Source organism: Pseudorca crassidens, chromosome 13 (genome assembly GCF_039906515.1).
Source record: "Pseudorca crassidens isolate mPseCra1 chromosome 13, mPseCra1.hap1, whole genome shotgun sequence".
Classification (NCBI taxonomy): Eukaryota; Metazoa; Chordata; class Mammalia; order Artiodactyla; family Delphinidae; genus Pseudorca; species Pseudorca crassidens.
The window spans coordinates 73,738,226-73,751,457 of NC_090308.1; the positions used below are offsets into that span (position 1 = coordinate 73,738,226).

General features: G+C 39.6%; 1 long non-coding RNA gene across 1 annotated transcript in view; it reads right to left on the reverse strand.

Moving 5' to 3' along the window:
- Nucleotides 1–2,544, reverse strand: part of LOC137204797 (uncharacterized) — a 420,535-nt gene extending 417,991 nt beyond the window's left edge. Inside the window, exons 1-2 of the long non-coding RNA XR_010933841.1 lie at nucleotides 1,710–2,544; nucleotides 1,273–1,445 (exon numbers count right to left, since the gene is read on the reverse strand). This is a non-coding gene — a long non-coding RNA (uncharacterized lncRNA). The remainder of the gene's footprint in view (nucleotides 1–1,272; nucleotides 1,446–1,709) is intronic.
- Between the last annotated feature and the right edge of the window lie 10,688 nt (nucleotides 2,545–13,232).

Sequence of the window (13,232 nt, forward strand, 5' to 3'; positions counted from 1 at the left end):
GAAAATTCTAGAACTGATTTTTAAACTTTTATTTTGTGTGCTCCTTGAAATGAACAGGGATCTCGGGGAGCAATGCAGGTTCAATACCAAAAAGTTATGACAGGTCACCATTTGTTTGGTGATGATGGTGACAATGATGACAGCAAACACTTGGACAGCACTGCCTACAGACTCAGCACTGTTCTAGGAATACACAGTAATACATCCCATTCACCCACACAGAAACCCTGTGAGGAATACACTATCGTCGTTACTAGTAAGGAAAGTAAGGCACAGAGAAGTTAAGTAACTGGCCCAAGAACCTACAGCTATTAGTACATAGTTGAGCCCAGATTCAAACCCAGGCACGCTAGCTTGAAAGTCTGTGCTTTCACACTGTACTCTGCTGAGTTGCCAAAATGCCAAAGTGTATTCAGCAGGTCACGCAGCAAGTCTTGGTCTCATAGGTAACATAAGAAATGCAAGTTGAATTAAAGCAACTAGCAGGATTTACATTTTAACAGCCATGTCAAAGAACACTGATTAACGGAACAGTGTCACCCCAGAGGAAGATTCCTTGACACATACCAATAGGTCCCTTTCTGTTCAATATTTACATCACTTGAATGAACATGCAGAAGGCACGCTCAACCAGTTTGCTGATGACAAATTGAGGGACCCTGCAGAGAAGCAGGATGAAATAACTTTAAAATCATCCGTGGAACACCCGCACTGGAGAGCAACAGAGCATTCAGAAAACCACACAGCCCTTTCTGAATTCTCCACCAGCATCACTGCTCTTCTCTTCCTTTCTCTCCTCCTTGAGCCCTGCTTCTTTTCCATTATTTCAGGCTATAGCCTGCATCGTGGCCTATTAACACACTGCCACTTGCAGTGGGCTTGCTGTAATTCAGGAATATTGATGACGGTGACCCTCGCGTCCCCTGCTGCCTTCTGAATACGGAACAGGCCCCCTATTGCCCAGGTAGTTAAAAATGAAACAGCTACGGCAAAATTTCTTTCTAAATCCCCACCTTCTCAGGAGACTTTTGAAATCACTCTATTATAGTTATATAGTACATTCAATAATGTAATTAATGCTGGTAAGCAGCGTTCTGTTCAATCCTCTGAACACATTCATATGTAATGCTCGGTGCACGTAGGAATTCTTGGTAGTACCCATTTAAAAACAGAAGATGACTCACCCGCTTTCCTGTTCCTGTAAACACTGCTTGGTGCAAAACACTTGAGCCCTGTGTGTTTTCATTGTCTCTGACTTCTAACTGTTCCTACCTGATAGGGGCAGTTTATCCGCTTAAGCCCAAGAGCATCAGATTGAGACTAAGGCCAGCATCTGGAAGCCGAGTTGGTACATTTCTGGTGGACAGGTGGCTTTGGACTCAGGGATGTGCCCTCTGCTGGCACCAGGCCTGCTGCAGCTGCCTTCAGGGCATCCACAGTTGAAGCTGGAAGGCACATAAGTAACAAATTAAATGAATGAGAGACAGCAGTTAATGAGTTCCAAAAATTCTGCCCTTTCCCTAACAGAGACCAGCCTATATCATAGTGCTTTCTCCCCGCTACATCTGCCCTGTCCACCTGACCCCGAGTCCTGCACCATTAGGAAAATCACAACCTCAAATCTCCACGTGGACTGCAGAGAAATTTGTTAGAATTTGCTTTTCATTAGGTCTGACGATGACTTGATGGGGGCGGAGCATGTAGGATACCTTAAACAAACAGCATCACTTATCCATGTTTCTCTGCGCCTCAAGCAGTTCGCGGGTGACAGCGCCTGGGAACGCTGCAGTTGAGCTCATTTCGAAAGAAAAAAGGAAGGAGGCCACTGGAAAATGTTTCCTCCCGGACAGACACACTGATGAAAAGTTGTTCGATGCACGTCCAGATTTCTGTCTCTGGCTGAATTGTTCATCTTGTTTCTCTTGGGTGCGCCCACTTCTCTGGGTTTACCACTGCTCCATGCGCACGGCTCACTCTATTCCGAAACTGTAGGTTTTGTTTGGGAGGAGCAGACATTGCACCTGGAAAAACTGCCTAGGGAAACAGCGGGATTGCTATATTAACTCCCTAAGTGCAGTTTCTATTCTTTACAGCTTGCTTGAGAGGTTGTGCTAATCATCAAACATGTGTGCAGTGAGCAATTATAATTCACAGACTTCTCCTTGCTTTGCTACAGAGGCGTTACTTTCTAATAGATGCCAAACAGCGATGCCGTGCACTCAACTGGGGGAGGGGTGTTAGGAGTTTTACAGCTGCCTCAGTCACTCCTGTACTTTGCAATGTCGAGGAGGGAGTAAATGTCCTCATGTAAAATTCAAAAGAAGCATCTTCCATGGCAACAGCTGTTTCAGACGTTCTAGCGCATCTGTTTCATCTTTTCCTTTGTTTAAAAGCAGACCACAGCCTGCTCTATCTGCAGGTCAAAAGAGCACGAAGACTGTCAATAAAGAAAAATGTGATCACTATAGATATATTTTATTCTTCTGATGAGTTACTTGCCATATTATTCATCAGCTAACCATGATGAAATGAAGAAGCTGATTGTTATAGAGAGTTAGAAAATTTGAGCAAAATCAAGATGCTCTATCTTCATGACTACTGACATCAACTCAGTGACCAGAATAAATGTCAATGTAGTAATAGCTGCTAGAACTTACTGTCAGTATGCAATTGCAATCAAGACATTGACTTCTGGGCAGATTTCACAGCTTGAGTTTCCCAGGCAGCACCCTCTGAGATGGAGGGTTCCTTTGGGCATGCTCTTGGCATCAACACCTATAGAAGTGAGGAGTAAGTAGCAGAGAAATTGACCTGCGCTGCAATCCCAGCCCCTCAACAGCCTCGGGTGATCCCACAGGAGCTCCAGAGCCAGACGGCGCTGCGGAGACCACCTGGGCCTTCGTACCCATGGCGCTCAGCCAGTGGCTGTGGGCTGCTCAGGGCAGGGAGTTTGACACAGTCCCCAAAAAGGGCTGCTAGCTGATGGCCTTCTTCCAACATCATTCCCAGCAGGTAAGAGAGTAATTCCTGTAATCCAGAAGAGGGAACTAACTGGGTGGCACCTTACATAGTCTACCAAGCAGATATGCATAACATGTAACACTCATGATCTTGTCAACAGAGACGCAGAAATTAAAGAATGTAACACCCAAACCAAGCCCAGTCCACCAATATAATACCAAACATGATTAAATATGTCTCAGCTGGGAATAAATACAGCTCAGAGTTACAGTATCTACTAGCTCCTCAATATATCTGGAAAAAGAACAAATTTAAATATATTGAATTCTCATAAAAAATAAATGAAGTAACTACTTCTCAGAAGAAAAAGATATTAAAATACAATTACTCAAAGCATATGGAAATGAAAATATTTCCCTGTGTCAATTTCTAAAGTAAACTCTTATGCAAAATTTATTTTAATTATCCAGCATCTACATGTGCTATAATTGTGCTTAACTTCATAAAAGCATCTTCTATAAATGTCCTTTGTTGATGCAAATGCCAGCTATATTAATTATCATTTTAGAGTCTGCCTCTGATTAAAGTGTATGTATTTAAAATACAGTTTGGATATACATTCTGTCTTGTCATGAATATTTATAGACAGCATTATTTAGCAATTATTTGTATCTTTATTTGACAGCAATAAAGTATAAACATTCAAAAACACTGAGAATATAGAAATTTCTTTTCTATAAAGAACATTTCATAAAATCTAAGCATAATATTTTGAATCACTACATGCTTGAATCAGTCATAATTTATGTGATATAAATAAGAACATACATATACACATATTATATTGAAAAGTCAATTATATGTAATTAGTGTGTAAACTGCTTTGCAAAAGAAAAAAAAGACATGAAGAAAATGTGTGACTCTCTTTTGTAAGCTCCAGGAGTCCAGAGTAGGGTCTGCATCTCTTCTGCTCACCACTAAGTCTCTGGGTCTTAACAAAGCATCTGGCACACAGCAGGCTCTCAGTATAGATTTGGTAAATGTTGAAAAGATTATAAATCTCGGTTTCTAAAAAAGGTAAGTTGGTTTTTCTTTGCAAACATGAAGGAAGCTGGTTATTGGCTGTTTCCAAATTTAGATTAAAAGGTGAAAAACACACTTTTTTTTTTTTTTTTTTGCGGTACGCGGGCCTCTCACCATTGTGGCCTCTCCCGCTGTGGAGCACAGGCTCCGGACGCGCAGGCTCATGGCTCACTGGCCCAGCCGCTCCGCGGCATGTGGGATCTTCCCGGACCGGGGCACGAACCCGTGTCCCCTGCATCGGCAGGCGGACTCTCAACCACTGCGCCACCAGGGAAGCCTGAAATGAACACTTTTAAGTGACAAGTTTAAACTTACATATTCAGGTTGGTGTAGTCTTTTTTTTTTTTTTTTTCTGTATTACTTCACAGACTGGGACAGATCCTTCTCTCCCTTAAATACAAAAGATTTACTTCCATTGCAAGAATATCAAAATGCAGTCTAGTTCCAACTTTAATACCATGTTACCCAGTGAACATCTAGACAGCAAGGGCTCAATGTTTTAGAGAAAGAGTTTTGAAAATGTTGTCAGCAAGCTGAACAAAAATAATATCTAGAAGTTTTACGTGTTTGCTCTAGACCTGTTCATTCTCAACCTTCCCAGAATGTTTTTAGAACACAAATGAATCTCCCCAAAAAAAGTAGGAAAAATTTAAAGGAAAAAATATAAAATGTGTATGTAAACAGAGTTGCCGAAGTCCAGCCATGTTCTGACAAATCACCAAGATAAACACAGAACGCACATGACCCTAAAAAGTTTCAAATGAGTATGTTTTGCCAATCTGGAAGTACCAAAATCCAACCACCCCCAGGACCTCAGTACTATCGTTACTCTACTCTTCTCTAGAAATAGAAACATAGCCACTCTGTATTTATGTTCTATTAGTGGCTGAGTTTTGGAAGTCAGGCCAAGAGGATTCCAGAAATGAAAGAAAAAAGAAGATTTTGTATGAATCATCTGTTATAATCCTCCATAAATCTACATCATTACCAAAATATGACCAAAATTGCTATATAAATACCCAGGAATTGGAACAGAAGAGAAGAATGGAGTATCATGTCAGAATTCAATCAGCTTTAATATGGTAGGAAAGCCACATTCATCTGAAAGTCCATGAAAAATGAAAAGGGTTTTTGTTTTTCTTTTTGTTTGTTTGTTTGTTTAATGGTATGCAGACTTGAGCCTAATGCTGATTTAGGAAGAGATCCATGGCACAGGTTTGCGCCCTGTATTGTGACCACAGCAGTGTGTGGAGACGTGCTTATTCTTTCCCTCAACCTACATCTCAAGGCTCAATATAAAATGGTCAGTACTTTAAGAATATAGGAAGGCAAGAATAAGATTCATTTCCATTATAATCCTCAAAAGAAGAATTGCATTAATTTTTAATACATGCTCGACTAATTTTCCTCTAGAAAATTTTCAGCCAAATTGTATACTCATTACTATAGTTTTGGATACAAATAAATATCTCATTTCCTTGAGTTTGAAAGTGCTTAAAAGTCACTCAGAAAAACACAGTTTGATATTTTTTCTGATATTTTACTTCTAATTTTATTAGTTTCAAAGATTTTATTGGGAAAAAAAGCCTTTTAGAAAAAACGACTCTAGATATTTGGATAGTGATATTTTATATCATACCCATTAAGCTGTTACCCAGGACCTAGGTCATCTACTAAAAAACTAATAATACTGCACGAACACACCTATCACAGCACTGAAATACTAGGAGCCCAGGTAATGCTACATCAGAATGTAAGCAATTCCTGCTAGTAGCATGGATTAAAACCAACACATAGGGGCCTAAGTGGGAAAGAAAGTTATTTCTTTCACTGATCATCTAAAAGGTGTCACTCTGAAACAATTTTCTGAGGGACAAGCATCTAAACACAATTCACTAGCTCAATCCTACAACCAGAACATTTAGATAAGATGTGATAGGACAACATATAAAGGATGGTTTTCCAATAGCTAAAATTGAGTAAGATCGAAAATCCTAGTCCAGACAAGAAGTGCTGAGCACTGTATATACATGTGTAAATGCTGCCATGAACTCAATTTTAAGGATGGTAAAATCAAGACTTAATAATTGCTCATGAGCCCACTGCTTGTAGAAGGTCGCCCCAACCTACTCTCAGGCTATCTGACCCCAGAGCCTACGTTCTGAAACAGTGGTTATGTTTCACTGAAAGAAAAACATACATACATGCATAGGGTCACTCTTTTTTTTTTTTTTTTTTTTGCGGTACGCGGGCCTCTCACTGTTGTGGCCTCTCCCATTGCGGAGCACAGGCTCCGGACGTACAGGCTCAGCAGCCATGGCTCATGGGCCCAGCCGCTCCGCGGCATGTGGGATCCTCCCGGACCGGGGCACGAACCCGTGTCCCCTGCATCGGCAGGCGGACTCCCAACCACTGCGCCACTAGGGAAGCCCGGGTCACTCAGTTTTATTCAGTGGTATTTACATTATTCTGGGATTTTAAAAAGTAACAGATCAATCTGTCTTTTCATTGGCACATGCAATTTTTTAGAAAGAAGACACTACGAATATGTGGAACAGTTAAATAATTTGAAGTACTGTATGATTAATGTCCTTGATAAGTATTATAGCCCAAGAACTACATAGAGGTTGGAAAACAAGGCAATAATATGAACTGGAATAGTTATGAAAAGCCTCCACAGAGACAGTGAACTTGAACTGGATCCTGATATTGAGTGAAAATTGGACAGTCCTATTTGAGAAGGGAGGATATTCTCACTTGGAAGAAAATTACCCAAGTAGCTTTCAGCAAGATAAATAAAATTACAGGAACCATCTTTGCATAAAACACAAAGACCACATAAATTTGCATAACAACACACCACTATTTTGAATAACACTATTTTTTAAAGAATTTATTTATTTATTTAGGCTGCTCCAGGTTTTAGTTGTGGCACATGGGATCTTCGTCATGGTGTGTGGACTCTTAGTTGAGGCACGCAGACTCTTAGTTGCGGCATGCATGCGGGATCTAATTCCCTGACCAGGGGTTGAACCCGGGCCCCCCTGCATTGGGAGCATGGAGTCTTACCCACTGGACCACCAGGGAAGTCCCTGAATGACACTATTAACTAAGTTAAATAATAATATATTGAATACTGTATGATTCCATGTTGATGTGGTTCAATAACAGGCAAATCAAATCTACTAGAATAGATGTCAGATTAGATGACTACCTTTAAGAAGAGGCCATTGACTGGGAATGGGTACAAGGAAACCTCTGGGGTGCTGGAAATGTTCTATGTCTTGATTTGGTGGTGATTTCAGATGCACATAAAAATTCATGGGGCTTTACACATAAGATCTGTGCATGTACAAACTTACTATTTGTGAGTTACACCTCATTAAATAAATGAGTAAGGGTAGTATCTATGGTAGGCTACAGGGTTACTTAGAATAACGTCAATTTAGCATTAGAAAAATCTTTCAAGATTACCTATCTCATCTCTGTCCTTCACAGATGAGGGAACCAGTACCAAACAGATTCAGAGACTTGCCCTGAGTCACCAGGACATTCAGGGGCTGCAATGGTACCTATTGTACCATCAAGAATGGAAAGCTTTTCCATTCTTCGCTAATGCCTCCAAAATGTATTACATGTGCCACGTATTCCTAAAGAGAAGATCCAGATGTACCATTGAATTCTTAGTAATATTTATTTACTATTTTCCATATTATTTCTCAAATTGGTCACATTTATTTTTCCCCATTATCCTTGACTTCTCTAAACTGGATTATTCAAATCTTTTCTTTATTCTTCCTCTTAACTTTCATACCTATAATCAATCTAACGTATTTTCCCAGAAGGTGCTGTTTTACACATACAATTCTAATCTTATCCATTTCATAAAAATACAACTACTCTACCTGTTCTCAGACTTCAAAGAAATTTCCGAGGAAGACCCTTTGCTTGGAATCCTTCTATATTTCTCATATCACCACTTTTTTTAGATTTTTAAAAAAAATTTTTTATAGGAGTATAGTAGCTTTAAAATGTTGTGTTAGTTTCTACTGTACAGCAAAGTGAATCAGCTGTACATATACACATATTCCCCTCTTTCTTGGATTTCCTTCCCATCTAGGTCACCACAGAGCATTGAGTAGAGCTCCCCGTGCTGTACAGTATGTTCTCGTAAGTTATCTATTTTATACATAGCATCAATAGTGTATATGTGTCAATCTCCATCATCCAATTCATCCACCTCCCCTTTCCTCCTTGGTACCCATATGTTTGTTCTCTACATCTGTCTCTCTATTTCTGCTTTGCAAATAAGATCATCTATACCATTGTTTTAGATGCCACATGTATGCATTAATATACAATATTTGTTTTTCTCTTTCTGACTTACGTTACTCTGTATGACAGTCTCTATGTCCATCCATATCTCTACAAACGACCCAACTTCGTTCCTTTTTTATGGCTGAGTCATATTCCATTATATACATGTACCACATCTTCTTTATCCATTCATCTGTTGATGAACATTTAGGTTGCTTCCATGTCCTGGCTATTGTAAATAGTGCTGGAGTGAACAGTGGGGTGCATGTATCTTTTTGAATTACGCTTTTCTCAGGGTATATGCCCAGTAGTGGGATTGCTGGGTCGTACGGTAGTTCTATTTTTAGTTTTTTGAGGAACCTCCATACTGTTCTCCACAGTGGGTGTATCAACTTACATTCCCACCAACAGTGCAAGAGGGTTCCCTTTTTTCCACAACCTCTCCAGCACTTATTGTTTGTAGATTTTTTTTTTAACATCTTTATTGGGGTATAATTACTTTACAATGGTGTGTTAGTTTCTGCTTTATAACAAAGTGAATCAGTTATACATATACATATGTTCCCATATCTCTTCCCTCTTGATGATGGCCATTCTGACTGGTGTGAGGTAACACCTCACTGTAGTTTTGATTTGCATTTCTCTAATGATTAGTGATGTCGAGCATCCTTTCATGTTTTTTGGCAATCTGTATATCTTCTTTGGAGAAATGTCTGTTTAGGTCTTCTGCCCATTTTTGGATTGGGTTGGTTTGTTTTTTGATATTGAGCTGCATGAGCTACTTGTATATTTTGGAGATTAATCCTTTGTCAGTTGCTTCATTTGCAAATATTTTCTTCCATTCTGAAGGTTGTCATTTAGTCTTGTTTATGGTTTCCTTTGCAGTGCAAAAGCTTTTAAGTTTCATTAGGTCCCATTTGTTTATTTTTACTTTTATTTCCATTTCTCTAGGAGGTGGGTCAAAAAGAATCTTGCTGTGATTTATGTCATATACTGTCTGCTTATGTTTTCCTCTAAGAGTTGTATAGTGTCCAGTCTTACATTTAGGTCTTTAATCCATTTTGAGTTTACTTTTGTGTATGGTGTTAGGGAGTGTTCTAATTTCATTCTTTTACATGTAGCTGTCCAGTTTTTCCAGCACCACTTATTGAAGAGGCTGTCTTTTCTCCATTGTATATTCTTGCCTCCTTTATCAAAGATAAGGTGAGCATATGTGCATGGGTTTATCTCTGGGCTTTCTATCCTGTTCCATTGATCTATCTTTCTGTTTTTGTGCCAGTACCATACTGTCTTGATTACTGTAGCTTTGTAGTATAGTCTGAAGTCAGGGAGCCTGATTCCTCCAACTCCGTTTTCCTTTCTCAAGATTGCTTTGGCTATTTGGGGTCTTTTGTGTTTCCATACAAATTGTGAAATTATTTGTTCTAGTTCTGTGAAAAATGCCATTGGTAGTTTGATAGGGATTGCATTGAATCTGTAGATTGCTTTGGTTAGCATACTCATTTTCACAATGTTGATCTTCCAATACAAGAAGATGGTATATCTCTCCATCTGTTTGTATCATCTTTAATTTCTTCCATCAGTGTCTTACAGTTTTCTGCATATAGGTCTTTTGTCTCCTTAGGTAGGTTTATTCCTAGGTATTTTATTCTTTTTGTTGCAGTGGTAAATGGGAGTGTTTCCTTAATTTCTCTTTCAGATTTTTCATCATTAGTGTATAGGAATACAAGAGATTTCTGTGCATCAATTTTGTATCCTGCTACTTTACCAAATTCACTGATTAGCTCTAGTAGTTTTCTGATAGCATCTTCAGGATTCTCTGTGTATAGTATCATGTCATCTGCAAGCAGTGACAGTTTTACTTCTTCTTTTCCAGTTTGGATTCCTTTTACTTCTTTTTCTTCTCTGATTGCTGGTCTAAAACTTCCAAAACTATGTTGAATAATAGTGGTGAGAGTTGGCAACCTTGTCTTGTTCCTGATCTTCGTGGAAATGATTTCAGTTTTTCACCATCGAGAACGATGTTGGCTGTGGGTTTGTCATATATGGCCTTTATTATGTTGAGGAAAGTTCCCTCTATGCCTGCTTTCTGGAGGGTTTTTATCATAAATGGGTGTTGAATTTTGTTGAAAGCTTTCTCTGCATCTATTGAGATGACCATATGGTTTTTCTCCTTCAATTTGTTAATATGGTGTATCACATTGATTGATTTGCATATATTGAAGAATCCTTGCATTACTGGGATAAACCCCACTTGTTCACGGTGTATGATCCGTTTAATGTGCTGTTGGATTCTGTTTGCTAGTATTTTGTTGAGGATTTTTGCGTCTATGTTCATCAGTGACATTGGCCTGTAGTTTTCTTTCTTTGTGATGTCTTTGTCTAGTTTTGGTATCAGGGTGATGGTGGCCTCGTAGAATGAGTTTGGGAGTGTTCCTCCCTCTGCTATATTTTGGATGAGTTTGAGAAGGATAGGTGTTAGCTCTTCTCTAAATGTTTGATAGAATTTGCCTGTCATATCACTATTTTTTAATAGCTATAATCTTTGCTCTTTCACTCTAAAGATAGAGAAGGAGGTGATGTAGGTAGCAATATCGATGACTTTTCTTTAGGTAGGGGTGCGCTCTCCAGTCCTTTCACCTAATCGACTTGCCACTGGTCTTTTCCCAAAAAGCTGTTCACATCGGTATTCCCCACTCTACCCCCAACAAACACCCTCCCCCTATTCTCGATGACTTCTGAGACCTTGACAATGAAACCTGCCAATGAGAAAACTGCTAGGTGTTTTTTCTTTGGTCGTTTTTCCATTCAAATAGCTCTCAATTCAAAACTTCATTCTGTAAGTTCTACACATTATGCACAAGTGTATGTTTTACGAGGGTCTTGATTCTATCTAGATATGTTAAGGTTTACTGCAAATCTTTAGATAAATCCACATGCCATGATACAAGTGAATTACTTCAAAACAACCCTTTGGAATATTCATAAACAAGTATAAAATGCTCCAAGTACATATATTCCCGAGATAACTAGACGGATGCGTGGGTACACTTGTGGTCACATTCACAGATGACTACAATCTCAGTTTCTGCTTTTAGCACAGTCTATTATTTTACCTGTAGTTGGAGACATCATAATCTGGTAAAAGCCATTTCCGTCATCTTCAGAAGGATAGTTTATGGTCAAAAGCAGCAGGTGCTAGACTATTGCTACCCACTGCAAACCTTTCCCTGGGCCAATTTGGTTCATAGTCCTCTGTGTTGACGTAAGTATGACAATTCAGATAAAAGCAAATTCAGAGACCTCTTCATGGTCCTTGCCAGATTCCTGCCATCTGCCCCTTGGGATCTACTTTCTACCAGACCCACCCTGCTCTTTGTCTCACAAAGTTGACTTGAATGGACCTTATCAAAGAGCTCCCTTGCCCTCTGCCTTCCAGACGGGTTTACCAATGGGAACACCGGTAAGATACTGGAGATGAAAGAAGAATGACGTCTGAGCACTTTTCCCCCAGCCCTGTCAGAGGAAGATCACCCCAGCTTGCTGAATACCTTGGATGAAGATCACTTTCCTAAGCTGCCCTTTCCACACAGTCTGCTGTGCCTCTAGATTCTACCAACATGCCTTGCCTGGACTCCTTCAGGCCCAGGAAGCATTACAAAGTCTCCACCAGCCCTGGGTCCTCGATTATCCATATATTTCCTCGTATCCTACCCACATTTTATTTTATTTATTTATTTGGCCCTGCAGTCCAGCTTGCCCTGCAGATAGACCTAGTTAGATGTGTTCTGCAAAAACTGCACATACAAAAAATAAATGACAATAATAATAACAGTAATAATAACACAGTGCAGTGAAGTAGGATACAGATTGGAAGAGACAGATTCAAGAAATAGTAAAACTGTCAGATTTCAGTGGACGTGGGTGCTGAGAGAAGGAAGGACTGACTCACAGATGGCTCCCGTTTCTCAGGATCTTAGTTCCCTGACCAGGGCTTGACCCACGCCCTCAGCAGTATATGTATAACTGAATCACTTTGCTGTACACCTGGGAAACTAACTATACTCCAATATAAAGTAAAAATTAAAAAAAAAAGAACATGAAGTGACAGACTCTTAAAAAACAACCTCTTTATTATCCTTTCTTGAAATTACCCAATTTGAGTGCAAGTGCGTTATCTTCTTTGTGCAGGAACCCTGACTGATCATTGAGTTCCATTTAGTGAGTAAAAGTCACTCTGGACATTTGGCCATCTTGAGAAGAAACATTTATTTGCTCCTTCTCCCTCCTTCCCACGCTCCAAGCAAGCAGAGTAGTAGCTTGTTAAATGAGTACCTAGCTGTTGCATTAACCAGGCTGTCAATCCCAACCCTATGCCCCAAATCTCTGGATAGTAACCACCAAATACAAATTGGAGTGTTTTATCTGTACCCAATAAAGTGACTAACGTACTACAAGCTTGTCTGCAAATCTGTTTTAGGGGAAATTACTTTAAACCATAAACCCCTGAAATTAAGTACCAATATGCTAGTTATTCAATCTTCCCTATGTAGCAGGATTTATGGACTAACTCATGATAGTGATGATTAGTGAGAAAGTGAAAATCGACCCTGCTGATAATTAAACTGTGATGTTTCTAACAGAGTATCAACAATGTTTCCATTTAGACACGGACAAGGTCAACAGAGATCCATTAGCTTCCTTACAATGGCTGGAGCCTCAAGTGTGGAGAGCGAGTGTCCAGTCTGTGCCTGATCGTGAAAGGCTTTGTGTGTTACCTTAAGGGTTTGGACTTTATCCCACGGCTGGGAGAAAACCAATCAGATTTACATTTCAGACCCACTACTCTGGTGACTACGTGGAAGACAGAC